Source organism: Suncus etruscus, chromosome 2 (genome assembly GCF_024139225.1).
Source record: "Suncus etruscus isolate mSunEtr1 chromosome 2, mSunEtr1.pri.cur, whole genome shotgun sequence".
In the NCBI taxonomy this organism is placed as follows: domain Eukaryota; kingdom Metazoa; phylum Chordata; class Mammalia; order Eulipotyphla; family Soricidae; genus Suncus; species Suncus etruscus.
Window position 1 is genome coordinate 106,263,034 of NC_064849.1, and position 11,908 is coordinate 106,274,941.

Below are 11,908 nucleotides of genomic sequence, written 5' to 3' on the forward strand. Positions count from 1 at the left end.
TAAAAAAAGAAAAAAATACTTTAACCTGCAAAACAAAAACAAAAATAATTAAAAAATAATTTTAGCTGATTTTTAATCAGCGGTGATGTGTGGATTAATGTCTACAAGGAACACGTTTTACAATGCATAGCTTTTGGAAGCGGGGTTTGAAGCAGGACACAGCAACTCTCAGCTCCAGAGACATATAGAGACATAAACACGGGGCTTAACTTGTTATGGTAGTGATTGGCAAGGTCAAACACTCCCCTTTAAGGAGCCTCGAGCCCCCCCTGGGGGGGAGCGCCCCACTATTTGAGAAGCACTGGCCTGAGAGATTCAGGGTTTCTCCACCCTTGAAGCATACTGTCATGAAACAACCACGGAACAACAATGAGACTTCATGCTCATTATCACATTCCCAAGGTCTTTTTATGTTGCCAGGAAACTTTCCTTTCAGTTGCTCCTCGAGAAACTTTTACACGCGGCTAACGCTGGCTCAATTCCTGGCATCCCATGTGGTCCCCTGAGCACTGAGCACCATCAGGAGTGATTGTGAGCAGACCAGCTGGTGCACAAAATGTGGAAGTTCGCATTCTCAATTACACAAGATGCGTCTGAAATTGTGGGCTGTGCGGCATCCGCATGAAGCTTTGTGTCTGCTCCATGGACAGGCAGCCTCGTCTTTGAAGTCCAAGGTCAGCCCGCCCAAGAGGTTCAATGTGCAGCGCTACCTTAGAAACTCTGTCGACAGTGCCCTCCGCGCCTGTAATGGGCAACCTCGCCTTCGGAAAACTTGATGTCGGTCTAGCTAACCTGTGTAGAAGTGCTGCACTTCCATAGATGCTCCATCTACTAGGTGCTATCTGTAAGAAATTGTTTTGGTGGTGTTGGTCCTTCAGAGGATTCAATGGATGAAGAACCCATGGGCGCTGAAAAGAAACGTCTTCTGTAATCCAGACTTGGCTTCTGTAATTTGAGAGTTTGAGTTTCTACGTCTTACCTGTTGGCGCCAATGTTAACGCCCGCACCTAGCGTCCTTCATCCATCGAATCATCTGAGGGATGAGCACGATGCAGTTTCTTGCAGACGCCAGATTCTAGACTTCATTTCTACACAGCATGGCACTTGGACAAAATTTCGGCGGCCTGATGAAAGATGTGTTTTTTTAAAGCGAGATCAGCGGCGAAGGAAGAGCAGAGGGCAGCCCTTCCCTTTCCATTGGGGGAGCAGGTCAAGGTCCAGGCGTGGTTTGTGGGAGTCCCGGGGGCGGCGATCAGGCGCCAGAGGAAGCAGCAGCAGAGAGGGCGGCCCCGGTAGATGCCCAGGTGCAGCAGCGCGAGTTGGTCCACACTGCAGTATCGGGTGAGACTCGGCCACGAGCTCGCTAGAGGCCCCGGAGAAGGAAGCGGAGTCGCGGCCGGACAAGGCAGCGGTGGCGGCGGAGCCGGCGGCGGAAGGGGAGCTTGGGAGCCTGACCCCCTTTCTGAGAGTCCCTGCCGGGCTCCCGCGACACCTCCCACTACGCGGGTCCGGGGCTTCTCCCCTTCCGGAGCCACAAGCCCGTGGGAGCCACGTCCCGTCCCGCCCCCTCAGTCTTCAGTCCACCGGATCCTTAGGAAAATCCTTAGGAAATCTGCCAGCCGCCGCTTGCAACCCCGAGCACTCCCTGCGCCCGCTCCTCTGCACCTGCTCCCCTACCCCAAGCCTTTTTCACCTGCAGGATAGTCACCTGCAGGACTGGCTGGAGAAAGGGGATGTCTCCGAACCGAAAACAGCAGCCAATGAATGCACCGAGGAGTTTTGATTTTCAAGCCAGTGAATCTAAAAAGCGGCAGGGCGCGAAAGGGTAGTGGAGATGCAATTTCTGGCAACAGCGAGACACCCCAGAAAGAGCTGGAGAGACGCAGCCTGCAGAGCCACGCAGCGCTGGAGGAGTCTGACACCGCAGTTAGGCTTGGAAGTGAGGCAGCACCGAGGCTCAAGTAGTAGGCACTTCTAGAACAGTTTCCGGATCCACCTTGTCTCTAATTTTACTACATCAGAGAAAGAGGCAACACTGGTAAATCAAAAATAGCAACCCATGTGCTGGGAGAGATAGCACAGCGGTAGGGCGTTTGCCTTGCATGCAGGTGACCCAGGAAGGTCCGTGGTTGGAATCCTGCATCCCATATTGACCCCCGTGCCAGGAGCGAAGTTTTCTTTTTTCTCTTTTTTTTTTTTGTTTTTGTTTTTGTGTCACATCCGGCAGGGCTCAGGTGTTATAGTGGCTCCATGCTCAGAAATCGCTCCTGGCAGGCTCGGGGACCATATGGGATGCCGGGATTCCAACCACCGTCCGCAAGGCAAATGCCTTACCTCCATGATATCTCCCCGACTCCCCTTTATTTCTCTTCTTCATGGTGGCTTTGAATCTATGAAGTTCCTGAGCCATTGTTTATCTGTAAAGTTGTATATTATTCCTTCAAATCCTAATGAGAGTCTGACTGGATTAAGTATTCTTGGTAATGCATTCACTTCACTGAGGTTTATTTTTACCCCCAATATCTTCCTCCATTGTCCTCAGGCCCAGAGGGTTGCCTTTTGTAAATATGCTATAAACCTTAAGAATGCTTCTGTGTGGGCCAGAGAGATAGCATGGTGGTAAGGCATTTGCTTTTCATGCAGAAGGATGGTGGTTTGAATCCCAGCATCCCATATTGTCCCTGGAGCCTGCTAGGAGCAATTTCTGAGTGTAGAGCCAGGAGTAACCCCTGAGCACTGCCGGGTGTAACACAAAAACCAAAAACCAAACCAAAAATATGTATATATGTTATGTTACTGATCCTACCCTAATCAATATTTGTGCCCTACCCTAGGGTGTGATCTGGCATTCTGCTCCCATCCTAGGGTGGAACCCCATTCTTGTGTATAAAAGCAAGGGTCTGTGGAAGGCAAGGGCTATTTTTCTGGGGCTGATTCTGGGGCTTTTGGCTTCAGCCATATCCACTGAATAAATCTGATATGTGACTACCTGTTAGTTCTCTACCAGCCGCAATCACCTCAGAACCTCCGGCTGAACAGGGTGGCTGACACGAGGTCTGAGTTGGAGGAGAAATACCTCATCTTCCACACCTCCATCAGCCAGCCCCATCAAGGGCTGTTATGCAACACCCAGAAAATAGAAAAAGAAAAACAAACAAACAAACAAAAAAGATGAAAGTTCAATCTTCGTGGGCCATAGAGACAGCACAATATTAGGGCTTAATATGCTTTGCACGCAGCCCTTCAGAATCAACGGTGGTTCGAATCCCAGCATCCCATATGGTCCCCGTGCTTCTAGTTTTTTGTTGTGAATGTAACATCCATATTCACTGGTTCTATTTCTAAACTGCCAGCTTTGTGAAATCATTCTCCCACCAAGCCTACAAACACCTGGTAGAATCTTGGCATTCTCATGGAGTTGTGTATAAATATATCTGGACAATTGAAAGTGAGCAGTGGCCAGAGTTCAATGACCAATGATCAGTGACTATTTGTAAGATGATGCCTGCCCAGCCATCAACCCCAAACAAAGGGATTCCCCCAACTTCCTCCTTTCTTAAACCCCAACCTTCAATATGTAAAAGCCCACTGATAGGAACATTTATCTCACTCTCAACCTTCACCCTCTTAGTGGATGGGTATTGGAATAATAAATCAAAGTGAGTTTTGGCTTGATGCTCAGAGTTATCACTAGGCACAGAAGGCTCTGTGGATCTCTCCTGAAAATAAATACATAAATAAATAAAATAGGCAGAATATCATCTGAGACTAACATATCAGACTTGGAAGCAAATGATCACATATTCATATAAAGATCATAGAAATTTTCAAGTGCTTGGAAAATAAGAGGATATAATACTTGATTTTTAGAGGGAGAGCTGGTTACTGGGTGGCTCAAACAGACGAGGATTTGAGGCTTACTAATGATGTATCTCTGGTCAACAGTCCCTTGACTGTTGGTAAATAGTCAAGTAAGTTTACTGTAAGTAATTTTTTTTTGTGGCTTTTGGGTCACACCCGGCAGTGCTCAGGGGTTACTCCTGGCTACATGCTCAGAAATTGCTCCTGGCAGGCACAGGGGACCATATGGGATGCCGGGATTCGAATCGATGACCTTCTGCATGAAAGGCAAACGCCTTACCTCCATGCTATCTCTCCGGCCCCGTAAGTAAACTTTTTACTGTTTAAAGTAAGTAAACAGTAAGTCAGACTTACTGACTGACTCATTCATCAGTGAATGAGAGTCTCTTTTTTTACACACACATAGCAGCACCGGTTATTCTTGTTCTTTTTGATGTGTTTCAGCCTTACAGAAGACAATTTTATTCTTCTGATGACCAAAGGATTCTGATGACAAAGCCTTCCCGCAGGTGCCCAACATGGAAAATCCCAATCTGGAATTTACAAGTTTCTAATTGCCATGCACTCTTAGTGCCCAGTTGATCTTCCTCATTGGATCATCTGAAGAATGAGCACTAACAAGTGGGCAAAGAGTAGGGAACAGAGGAGGTCTGGACACCAAGTGGGGCAAAGCGGCAGACTAGAATGATGTGTTGTGTATGAAAATATTTCCGGGCCCAGAGATAGCACAGCGGCGTTTGCCTTGCAAGCAGGCAATCCAGGACCAAAGGTGGTTGGTTCGAATCCCGGTGTCCCATATGGTCCCCCGTGCCTGCCAGGAGCTATTTCTGAGCAGACAGCCAGGAGTAACCCCTGAGCACCGCCAGGTGTGGCCCAAAAACCAAAAAAAGAAAAAAAAAAAAAAAAGAAAAAAGAAAATATTTCCAAAAGATTATTCTTTGCCTATTTTCCCACCTTGACCCTCCACATTGGGGCGCTGTTGAGACCACAATAAATAGCTTGGGTGCCCGTCTTTAGGTGTGTTTCCAGAGTTGGCTGGCTGGCTGGCTCTAGGTTTTTTGGAGCTAGCAGCAGGCTGACAAAGGACACTCCTCACCCAAACTTTTAACCCTTATCCCTCCTGTCTGTATGGATTATTTGCTGCGGATAAATATTACCAAGATCTCCCCCAAAAGGGAACAAGGATGGGAATCAATTTCTCCTTCTGGGAGCTCTTTGCAGATACTCAAACAATCAACAAAGGTGAAAACGGGACCCAACAAATGGGGCAACATAGACGGAGTTTCTAATGGGAGCTAGTTTGGCTTTGGCTCAAATGACCAGCTAAGAGAAAGTGAAATAGTTCCTAGTGCACAAGGCAGAGAGATGAAATTTTTCAGGCCAGACATCCTGACCTCCAAAGAAGGACTTGCTCTCTGATTCAGAGAATAAACTCAAAAACTCTGAGCTTTACTCTAGCAGGTTGATCTTCACAACTCCAAGTGGGGCAGGCGTCTTCCTTGAGATAGAAAATTGTAAGAAGGCTGAGGGGTGGGGTGTGAATAAAGCACAACCAGCTTCTACTCAATTCTCTGAAAAGGGGCAATTCATACCTCAGTCAGATGAGAGTCTGCTGCAATTTTCAAAGTTTTTCTGCAGAATTGGTGTCTACAAGGCCAACACTGAGTTGCTGAGTCTAAAACAGAATTTTTTTCACAGAAATTTATAGTTTCCTTTACTTTCTTTTAATTTTTTTTGAGGGGTGGATTAGTGAGTAAACTTGGTTTTATTTTAATTTTCACTTTTTGGGTGGTGTCATACCCAGCCGTGTTCTGTTGTACATGGCTTCTGTTGCAAGTCAGTCCTTTATGGGACTGACTGATGGAGGGATGGAGGATGAGGTCTTTCTCCTACAGCTAGGAGCATGCATCTGCCACCTATTCAACCGAGGTTCTGAGGTGAATGCGGCAGGTAAAAAGCTAACAGGCAGTCAAGTTTCTGAAGATATCAGCTTTATTCCATGGATATGGCTAAAGCAAAAAGCCCCAGAATCAGCCCCAGTAAAAAAGCCCCAACCTTCTGTAGACCCTTGCTTTTATACATCAGAATCAGGTACCACCCTAGGGTGGGAGCAGAATCAGATACCATAGGATGGTGGGAGTAGAATGCCAGGTCACACCGTAAGGTAGGGCACAATCACCGATCAGGGTAGGATCAGTAACATAATAATCCCATAAAAATGTTTACATACACAACAGTTTCCTGGCTAGATGCTTGGCAGAGGGTTCCAGGAAGCTAAGGCCTCATATGCCAGACAGGCTCTCTACCAGTGTCTCATTCCAGGAATCCAGGCTTCAAGACTGTGGGGTTGTTTTTGTTTGTTTGCTTGTTTTTGTTGTTGTTGTTTTGTTTGAAGAACTAAATCAGGTGCTAACTTTCTTATGTCTAGTCAATTCCATTCTTTGTCATTAGCTTTGTCACCACCAAACATCTAAGCCTCAGCCTTCTCTACTGCCAAAGCTTTTCTTTTATCACCATCTCAGTATCTTTCTCTTGGATTTAATTCCTGTTTTAGGAGGATTCTATTCCCATCTCTTTCTAACCTCATGTCATTGTCACTTTTCTTCACAAACCAAAACAGCTGCCATGCAGACATCACACACTTAACAGCAACAATCTTTCTTGCCTTCTAACCTCCAGCACACTGAAAAACAAAAATCCCAGTACAGAGGCAACCACAAACCTGAAACCCCGGAAGCAGCCACAAGCTCTGGGCTCTGGGCGACTGAGTGAACAAGAATCTTTGAAGAAAGAAAGGAGGGCCCAGAGAGATACCACAGCCGTGTTTGCCTTGCAAGCAGCCGATCCAGGACCAAAGGTGGTTGGTTCGAATCCTGGTTTCCCATATAGTCCCCCGGGCCTACCAGGAGCTATTTCTGAGCAGACAGCCAGGAATATAACCCCTGAGCACTGCTGGGTGTGATCCAAAAACAAAAAAACAAAAGAAAACAAAAAAATGAAAAGAAAAGAAAGAAAGAAAGAAAGGTAACAGTGCTTCCTCCTTTCCCAGTTTCCTTCACTGAAAAACACCTTTTTATTACATTGGGACACAAAAGGCAATACTGAGCTTTGCTCCCAACTCAGTATGCTCATGGCTCTGCTTGAATCACTCCAGCCTCTCAGAAGACGAAGCATGAGTGCCTGATGTTTGAGACATGTCCCCTCCCACAAAAATACCTCCCCATTAATTTACACAAACTTTTTTGCGGGAAGTAAAATGTCTGGCCCCGGGATATTTCTAGTACCTGCAAGCAAGTTCTCAGTAATACTTCTACATTAGGTGCAGCTCTGCCAGGGTCACAGGACACACAATTCAAGTTTCCAGGGAGATTTGACTACAGCTTGAAACCAGAGGGGGTAGCCAGCAAAAATGTGTCTCTGCTGTGATTCCCTCTGGACTAGGTCATTCATAAATCCTGGCCCACTTGTATATGCCCAATGCTTCTTCCTGCCCAGCACAGACAAACTTCAAACCACACCCAACTCAGGAAAGATGAGCACAAGCAGAAACTAGGAAAAAACACTTTATTCCATTGGCAGCTCCAACAATCCCCACACTTCAGAGCACTTTGTCAGGGACCAGCCTCTTGAGCTACAGACAGTCAACAAGACACAGAGGTGGGTGGGGCTGCTGCAGGGGCCTCCTTTTTTCTCTCAGTATCCTGACCTTCTGGCCTAGGATTCTCCAGGATTCTGGAGTCTGTCCAGCCCCCCTGTCCTCTCCTGAATATTCAGGACCCTCTGGGTTCTGTGTCAGGACTTCTAGACTTCTGTCTAGGCTGGGTCTCTTCCAGAGTTCACTGTAACTCGAGAGAGGGCTCAGACAGGTCCTTCTGTGCTCAAAGTGTCAGGCCTCATGTCCACATTGAATCTCATAGGCCAGTTTGAGTAGCACAATGAGCCCAGGTCACCATCCTGTGACTCTGACAAGAGTAGTGGCACAGAGCAGGGAAGTTAAGTTGTCCATGGCCCAGGCTCAGGTCCACTGGCATCTGGGGCTCAGGGCCCCTTGGCTTCCAAGCCTTCTCCATACAGGTGTCCTGGAAGAGTTTCCTTGCTGCAGCTTTTCCATGCTCACAAGAACCACCATGTTGTCCTCACCTTCCAGCTTGGGAGGCTCACCGGAGCCATGGCACAGAGCAGGGAAATTGTCTATGATTAAGCCCAACCTGCTCTTGGTTGAGGCCTTCTGGCATCTAGGGCTCTAGACCCCTTGCTTGACAGTGCTTGGCTTCCTTGGTCCTATGAAAGAACTTCCTGGATGTCGCTGATACCGTCGCCGTGGGCGCTGGGCCCGGGCGGCCTGGCTTGGGGCCGCTGCTGCAGGTGGCTGAGCCCTGGGGACGACCTTTTCCCGGCGCGGGCTACAGATGCTCCTGGCTACAGATGAGACTTTCTGGCGTCGCGGGGGCCCAGAGCATCTTCCAGGGGGGATTGCTGAGCAAGTCCCCGCCGTGATCCGCTCCGGGGCTCGGAACCTCCCCCAGCACCGGGTAGAAGGGGAGCGGCCAAGGCCCGTCGTCGTTGGCGGTGGCGCGAGGGTCGGGCTGGGGCTGTCGGTCGCCGCGTGCAGGCTCCCAGGCTTCCTTTTTGCCGCGGGCTCGGCCGCCACGTCTGCTCTGCCGGTCCTTGGCTCTGCCGCGGTCTCCGGGGCTGCTTGCGAGCTGGAGGCCGAGTGCAATCCGGGCTCCGCCGCCAACGTACCATTGAAAGCTACGGACCACCCATCGGCCGCGTCCTGGACCGACCTGGAAGGGTCCGAAGCTGCCCGCTTCGGGGATCCCGGGTCTCACATAGACTCTGCTTCGCCCGTGTCCTACCGGGAGCTGCCTGGCTCCGACGTGGACTCTGCCTCGGCTTTCTTCGCCATCGGAGCCGGTGCGCTCAAAACTGCGCCCCATGGCTTCCTCTGACGCTCAGCTGCAAGCAGAAGCTCAAGCTGGCAGAGCTGCGAAAGCAGAAGTGGACAGCGGGGCTGCAGTCCGCGCCTTTTATACAGGGCCGAAGTGGTCAGGGACACTGGAGAATTTGCTTCTTCCCACCTGAAACCCCCTGATGCGCATGTGCAAGTGGGTGGGCTCGGTGACAAGTGTTGTGTATGTAAACATTTTAATGGGATTATTATGTTACTGACCCTACCCTGATCCGTGGTTGTGCCCTACCCTAGGGTGTGACCTCGCATTCTGCTCCCACCCTGAGGTGGTAACTGATTCTGCTCCCACCATTGAGTGGTACCTGATTTTGGGGCATAAAATGAAGGGTCTGTGGAAGGCGGGAAGCTTTTTTCCTGGGCCTATTCTTAGGCCTTTTGGCTTCAGCCTCTTCACGGAATAAAGAGCTGGTTTTTTGTTTTGTTGTGTTGTGTTTTTTTTTTGTTGTTGTTGTTGTGTTTTTTTGGTTCTTGGGTCACACCCAGCCGTGCTCAGGGATTACTCCTGGGTCTACGCTCAGAAATCGTTCCTGGCAGACTCGGGGGATATATGGGATGCGGGGATTCTAACCATCAATCACTTTACCTCCATGCTATCTCTCCGGCCCCACAGAAAGTTTTCTTTCTTTCTTTCTTTCTTTCTTTCTTTCTTTCTTTCTTTCTTTCTTTCTTTCTTTCTTTCTTTCTTTCTTTCTTTCTTTCTTTCTTTCTTTCTGTCTTTGTTTTGTTTTTGGGTTATATTCGGCAGCGCTCAGGGGTTACGCCTGCCTCTATGCTCAGATATCACTCCTGGCAGGCTCAAGGAACCATATAGGATGCTGGGATTCCTACCCTTGTCCATCTGCATGAAAGGCAAATGTCTTGCCTCCATGCTATATCTCCGGTCCCTAAAGAGCTGTTTTCTTCGGAAGCCTGACTGCCTGTTGGCTTTCTTCCCGCAGCATTCACCTCAGAACCGCTGACTGTACAGGGTAAAGATGTACGGTCTGAGCTGGAGGAGAAAAGCTTCATCCTCCATCCCTCCATCAGTTAACCTCTTCAGGGGCTGACTTGCAACAAGGACTTTCTTTTTCTTTCTTTTTTTCTTTTCTTTTTGGAGACACTTCTGCTCTAGAAATTGTTCTCAAGAAACTTATTCTGGGCTGGCGAGGTGGCGCTAGATGTAAGGTGTCTGCCTTGCAAGCCCTAGCCAAGGAAAGGTCGCGACGCGGTTTGATCCCCCGGCGTCCCATATGGTCCCCCCAAGCCAGGGGCAATTTCTGAGCGCTTAGCCAGGAGTAACCCCGAGCATCAAACGGGTGTGGCCCGAAAAAACAAAAGCAAAAACAAAAAAAGGAAACTTATTCTTTGATGATTACCGGCAGCCTAGCCTTGAAAAATCCCCTCACTTTGCCGTCTAACTGCATGTAAAGCCACACTGCATTAGAAACTCCGATTTCTGCAGGAAAGGGCTTTGTAGTACAAAGGATTCAAGGGAAGAAGATCTCCTGAATTCAATGGAGCGGGTGCCTGCTGCAAAGAGAAGATGTGCTAATGCCCACTCTCAACTTTATAGATGACACACCTGAAACTCCATCTAATGTGAGACATCTGCAATAAACTTCATTGGTACCCGTTGATGGGCAGTCTCAACATCGAAAAGCGCTGTTCCCTGTTAATCCGTCGGAAAAAAAATGTCTTCTGTCAATCCATCGAAGCAATGTCAAACTGCCCACCATGTAGAAATTATGCCCACAGTGCCATGTCCACAAGAAACTTTTTATTTAAAAGGGAAAATGGGGGAGGAGAAAATTAAAGGGAAAATGGCCATTTTACTTTTTAATAGTTTTTTTGTTTGTTTTTGTTTTTTTGTTTCTTTTTGGGCCACACCTGGTGATGCTCAGGGGTTACTCCTGGCTGTCTGCTCAGAAATAGCTCCTGGCAAGCACGGGGGACCATATGGGACACCGGGATTCGAACCAACCACTTTTGGCCCTGGATCAGCTGCATGCGAGTCAAACTCCGCTTTGCCATCTCTCCGGGCCCTAATTTTTAATAGTTTTTATTGTGACCAAAGTGAATAACAAATCCTTCACAGTTATATTTAAGGTACATATTACCAATGAATAAGGGCCATCCATTCTCACCATCAGGGTTGTCCTCCCTTAACCCCTTTCCCAGCATGTTTCCCATTATCTCCCTTTTTTGCCCCCCCTTCCCAGAACTAGTGTGACTGTTCCCTCTATATATAGCTTGTTATAAATTGGTTATCGATTCTGTTGTTGTTGACTTTGGGTTTGGTGTTTAAATCCGATCATTTTTTATTTCCACTCAATGTTCAATTCTCTGTTTGGTCCTGGTACCATTCATTTTTATTTTCACCCTCAATTCATGAGGTAGAACAAGATGATTCAAGTTGTGTGGTTCTGTTGAATGAAGAAAGAGAAAAAGACAGAGAGAGAGAGAGAGAGAGAGAGAGAGAGAGAGAGAAGAAAGTCATAACAAAAATCAACAAACATCAATAAAAATTTAAAAAAATGTAAAGGAAGGAGTGCTGGTGTGACAAGGATTTGTTCTTTCTTTTTTATTTTTATTTTTTGCATAGGCACAGTAATATTGGGAAAATAAGAAAGGGAATTCTCTTAGCCTAAAACAGTGCTTCTCAATTATATTTTATCATGCCCCGTTAGGAAGAAAAAAACATTTTTGCGCCCCCCTGCGCGACTGTAAATAGTATATTTATTAAAAATAATTTTAAGTCTAATGCCATACCACCCTGAAAGCGTCTGATCTCGTCTGATAATGGAAGCTAAGCAGGGTTGGCCTGGTTAGTACTTGGATGGGAGATCACCTGTGAATACCGGGTGCTGTAGGCTTAAAAAAAGAAAAAAAAACTTTAACCTGCAAAACAAAAACCAAAATAATTTAAAAAATAATTTTAGCTGATTTTTAATCAGAGGTGATGTCTGGATTAATGTCTACAAGGAACACGTTTTGCAATGCAGAGCTTTTGGAAGCGGGATTTGAAGCAGGACACAGCAACTCTCAGCTCCAGAGACATACAGAGACATAAACAGGGGGCTTAACTTGTTATGGTAG

At 47.4% G+C, this 11,908-nt stretch overlaps 1 pseudogene; it reads left to right on the forward strand.

Moving 5' to 3' along the window:
* Positions 1–11,567: 11,567 nt before the first annotated feature.
* Positions 11,568–11,685, forward strand: LOC126003016 (uncharacterized; annotated as a pseudogene).
* The last annotated feature ends 223 nt before the right edge of the window (positions 11,686–11,908 follow it).